We start from the raw sequence: 5,920 nt of genomic DNA on the forward strand, positions 1-5,920 counted from the left end.
GCTCTTGAGACAAGAAGTCTGTATGGTAATGAGAAAGGTAATAATAATAACAATAACAACAACAACAACTTCTACCAAGGCCTTCATTGGCTATTATTTAAGGAAAACAAAAGCAAAATTAAAGGACCAATTGCCTTGTAGTTGTTAATTGAGTTTGGCTCAAATTTTTCCTGATTATACTGCCGTGCTTCAAAACAATCAACATTTGGTCTTAAATCTGAAGGCTGAATTTAGAACAGGATGGTTAAGTAGAGTTCATCTTCAAATTACATACCAAACCCAAAAAGCTGTTCCACGATGCCTTATTTAATTTTCAGGAACAGCTTCATCTGTGCTCCCAACATCACATGTATTATTTTTTAAAGACAATGCAAAAGCAGGTTCCTAACGTGTACAATTTCTACCCATAGAAATCTATGTACCCAACTAGAAAGAGAAATCCATATGCTAAATGAAATTTAGCATGATACTCAACACTGTGTGTGATTAAAAAAAATAATAATAAAATAAATGAAGCAACAGGCACAAAGAAGACAAAATAGCTGGCATTTTGAAGCCCACTGAGCAACAGGAAAACCCCAAGACAGATGTTACCGCAAGTGTCAAGAATATTGTGATACTTGATAAAGAAAAGCAAGTTGTTTCCAGAATAAATGTGTTCACACAAAGCTTTAAAAACAATGCAATTCTGTGTAAGAATATACGTTACATGCTATTGTGTTTATGTAAAGGCTATAATGCAGCAAAATACTCTGTGCTGTTAATTCTTTTAGCACTGGCAAAACTACAGGATTCAGCAAATTTTAGAGGGAAAACAAGATGATGAGAGTTTTACCAAAAGCACCACCTGTAAGTCAGCTTTCCAGCCTGCAAAGTCAATGAAAGAGGTGCTGGATTATTCTTACCTGCATTATCACAGTATCGAGAGATGGTGCAAGAGATCAGGATGTCCCTGTGCTACACGCCGTGCAAAATGGAGACTGGGCCAACAGGCCACCTCCCAAAGAGATGGCATTCCATAGGAAAGAGGAGCTGAGTGGGCACCATTGGGAAGCACAGGGAGAACGAGTCAGAGCTGCTGCCGCTGGCCCAGCCACCCTCAAGTGTTTTTATCAACTTACTAAGAAATTTGTTGCTTTCTGCTCACATTACTGCATAAACCAGAAGAGATTGATCTCAGCAGGGTCAAACAAAGAGACTTGTATCAGGCCAGAGCTTTCATTCAATTCAGAAAGGATTCATGAGTCACTGTGTATTTAAAAGTACATTTGAGTTGGCAACATCTTTACAGAAAAGATGCATCTTTACAAAAAATATGCAGACAAGATTTCATTAGCCATGCTCAATCACTTCTGAAAGCACAACCCTGATTCAGCTTTCAACTGTGGGATGAGAGCTGGTGGCTCCAGAAAAGCCGCCACCACCATTGCCTGGTGAAGAGCTGCTGTGGGCTGGGAAGGCCAGGAGAGAGCTCACTGCCAGCACTTCTCTGTGAACAAGCTAATGCTTTGAAAGCAAACATGCCTCTCCACACCAAAGGCTGGAGCTAAATAAAATGACTTATCTTTTGGGGGAAAGCAAACAAACAAGCAAACAAACAACCCCCAACAAATATGCTGTCCCGCACTTCATTTTCAGAGACCTTTGTCAAGGTATTTCTCATGTTTCCCTCTCTCAATTGTGAATTCTTGAAACCTAGAAAACAAAGCCCCTTTGCTTTCCAGCCCCTTTGTGGCAAGCAAGCACTGAATGACAAGAAGTTTACAATTATTCAGAGGTGGTGTTTTATGAGAGCTAAAGTACATGCCATAAATGAAAGGAAAAAAAAAAACAAAACAAATACGGGTGAACCTTGCTGGAATTAATCTTTTTCTAAAACTTTATTGTTCAAATCTGTGTGCCCTGTCTGAGGATGCACTTGCCTGCGTCACCATCTCCAACTCCAGCTGTAAATACAGACAAAGCCTCTGGCTTTTTGAACTCTCTTCCTCATTCCTAGACACTTCTCACTGGTGCTCTAACTTCAGTGAGAAACTTCTGCATTTGGACATGGAAAAGGAAAAACCTTGCATCAGCAACACAAGCACTGCTCTCAGTGATGAGGAGAGGCTGCAGTTCAGAAATCATTTTTTTGAACTACCTGAAGTATCATACACTTCAGGGTTTCTCTTAACTATGTGGGTATATGTATACATGTTTTTTAAAGGCAGCTGTACACAACACTGAACTGCTAGTGGTAAGAGTTCACATGTACTGTCTAAAATAGTTATGCAACTCCACAGCTTCAGCTACCAGAAAAAGAAAATAATAAAAAACCCCAAACAAACAAATTCCACCACTCACCCAAACCAAACCTTCATATCAATGTCAACACATTGAGCCGTGAGTTGGTATATGCAGTCAGAGTCAAGCAAAGGCTGTGGGAGTACAATTTAAGCAAGCTTGATCTTTGGTGTTAAGAGTGACAGTCAGAAACCCACCGTCTCTGGGCATGTGAAATTTTATTAAAAATTAAGAAATCCAAAGCATGAGCAAAGTATAATGATGCCCAGCATCTTACTTGCTTAGTATTGTTGTCCAGGAACCAGAAGACACTGGCAACCATGATGCCACACCTGAACTATGTATCTGTACACATTACGGTAAAATGTTGCATCTAAATGAATATATACAACATGTAAATAAAATAAAATAATTAAAAAACACAAAACAACAAAACAAACCCCCAAACAGTTATCAGAGAAGGAAAACAAGTACATTTAAAAATGTTACAGAATCATATACAAGCTGGAAGGTGCCAGAATTTCAAACAGAAAGATTGTCCATATTTTAATAGCAGTAAAGGAAAACATAAGGGGATCACTTTTCCCTTAATCCTGCCTATGAGCTTGCATTCTTCTCAGAACAGTGTAGGTTTTGTTTTCTCTTCAGAGATATTTTTGAGAGGGTTTTTTTGGGTGCTGCAACAGGGGAGTTTTGTATCTTAAAAAGCTATCCTAAATACTTTGTTTCCTTTCTGTCTATAAAAAGAGTGCAGAAAAGCATTATTAAAATAACAAAACATTTAACAAGTTTGTTAGTTGATTAACTTTAGATTGCTTAGTCATTAAAGTGTGGAAATCTTACTGTTCACATCTGGCATAGTAGGAGTTTCCCCCCTTTTTTTTTTCCCTTTTTTTTTTTTTAAGAAGTTCTGAATACAAGGAAGCCACTTACATGAAACAAAATTTAGGTGTCTTTTAGGATGGTTGATTCACTGCTTAATGCTTACAAGAGCTGGAGGAAGGGCAGACATAGACTAAGGCAGACTGTGGTTTCTTCAGGCATTAACATTCCAGGACATTGCAATGCACTTGTTTGTGCTCACAGGGCAGGGAGATTTCTTCTGTAAAATTAACTGTCAATTTGTGACTCTTCCCTCTAAGGAATGAGCTAGGGGAGCTGAGAGAGAATATAGTCTTGCAGAATACACAAGTCAGGTGCTTAAAAAGAGCACCAGACTTGTATCTCTTGATGCAAGGCTATAAATTCCAGTAGTGAGGGCTGTGAACATTTCTGTGCACTCCGAGCAGCAGATTTTCACTAACATGGATTTTTTAAGTTTCTAAAAATAAAACCTTGTCAATGAAATTTCCACTAAGCTACCAAGTGGATCAGCAGACAAAATGTATGATATATGTAAGAAATTATGTGAAGTTACACATCTTAAAATAAATACAGTGTTAGCTGTTCAGAGTTATTCTCAAAATATAGCAGTATTCTGATGTATATATTTCAACTTCAAGAGCCTTTCAGTAGTGATAGTTTAAGGCATAGTATAATCAACTTTATTACAGAAATAAATTTCTGTAAAAGAATTAAATATATGCTTATTTCTAAGGTCCTTCATATCTGCACAATATTAACCTTAAAATACAATCTTCCTCCCAATTATAATTAACTAGTTTATACATACAATCTATGTATTTAAAATTACCTTTAGACAAAAACAAAACACCTTACTTAAAAAAGACCTTACTTAAACCTGTAGCCTTAGATGCAAACAACCCTGGCAGTGTAACGACTATAGTGTATGGCCTTGCAAAGGTGGAATGTACCTAAAATGTTTACAAATGCTATGCAAGCAAGGTGTCTTTCAAAACTACATTTCCTTTGATGAAATTAATTCTGATCCAAAAAGCACTTGGAAAAAAAAAAAAAGAGTACTATTTATTTTATGTAACTATGACTCTTACTTGTTATGCATTTTGCCACAAGCTCTTCCTGCTATTAATGCCCTTAAGGAGTTTGAATCTTCTGCCTCTGGAATGCACAGTATGAAACCAGTTTGCAAATGAAAAGGGGAAAAAAACAAAAAATCACTTGAGTTTCATTTTTCCATGTTACATTTCAGTTAAGTCAAACTCCTATTTCTTGTTCTTTTAACTCCCAAGGGAGTCCTCATAAAAGATCCAACGCATTTAAAAGAAAAACATCTTTGACACTTTGATGTAAACTTAACTGCTCACTGCAAAAGCCTGTTTGCCTTTACAGACAGGAGGGTTCTGTGGACAGCTGAGCTCAGGTCCACCAATGCCAAAGTTCACCTCAATTCTCTAAGTTAATTTAATAACTCTGGGCAACTTGAAATCCTACAGCAATAAACAGGCTTCAGAGCACTAGGGTATTTACAGGGCAGCAGCATCAAATTGTTAACTCCTATATAAAGCATTTTGGTTTGGCACTGTGTCATGGGGGAATGTCACCCTTCTTCCAGGTAAGTAACTTGGTTGCTTTTAGTTAAACTCTAAAACCCAAAAAGGCATCAGTTTACATTAAGTGTTGTACAATCCAGACTGTCAGCTTTGAAAATGGCACTGAACTATTTCAGTTCTTAAAATAAAAAAGCAAACAAAATAGCATCCTCTAAAAAAAAAAAACCACAAAACAACAACAATCCCAACCTGATTTATACATCTGCACCGAGGTAGCAGATTCACAGGCAAACGTGTGAAGCAGATTTTTATTTCATAATAAAATAGCAGACTGACAGTTACCAAGTGCACAGTGCTTCCTACTGCAGCCAACAGGAGCTGTGAAGCCTCCGGATCCTTCAGGGTATACCAGAAGTGGTATAATCATTAAAGTCCCTGAAAACAGAAGGGAGGAAGAGGGTAGGGAGAAAGCAAACAATTCTTCAACCTTCACATCACTATGAAGATATTGTAACATATGAGAACACAAAAAAAAAAGACATATTGCTGCAACCAGGGTTCAATGCACTCCGCTCACACTGAACACTGCTGATCTATCATTACAAAGCTGCAGCAGGTAAGACACTTGGAATCATTCTGGGTATTTGACACAGAAACTTTGGGTTTAGTGCATGCTTCAAAGTACATATGGCCATCAAAACGTTTCTGAAAGGAGCAAAGGAACAAGCAATTTTTATAAAGAGGAAGCTACAAAGAATTTTATTTCCTTCTAAGTATTTGTAATTAAAATTAAATTTTACTTAAATTATTATCTTTAAAAATACAAAAATGTCATTTCTAATTTAGTCCTTAGTTACAATGACTGGTGCCTGCCTTGGGTTCCAACAGAGTTCTCTCTAGTTCCAGTAAGACCACTTGAAAAGCAAAGAAACACTAATTCCCTGAATGAACAGTGAATAAACACATAGAAGAAATACCAGAGGATGGAGATGCCTCTAAACTGCTGTGACACATTCTTGCTCTCCTAGCCCCTGACATCACATACTGGCCTACTTCTGCCCCAATGGAGCTTCAGGAATAGCAACGAAGACAGAAGCTTGTCCCATTTAGCCTTGTACTGTACTCCCTGTGGGATTAAAGCACACTGGTTTTAAGAAACAAAGTTGAGAGCACAGACATACCACCTACCATCAAAGTGCAGTCATATAAACAATGAATTTACAAAA

This window comes from Apus apus, chromosome 11 (genome assembly GCF_020740795.1).
Source record: "Apus apus isolate bApuApu2 chromosome 11, bApuApu2.pri.cur, whole genome shotgun sequence".
Lineage (NCBI taxonomy): Eukaryota > Metazoa > Chordata > Aves > Apodiformes > Apodidae > Apus > Apus apus.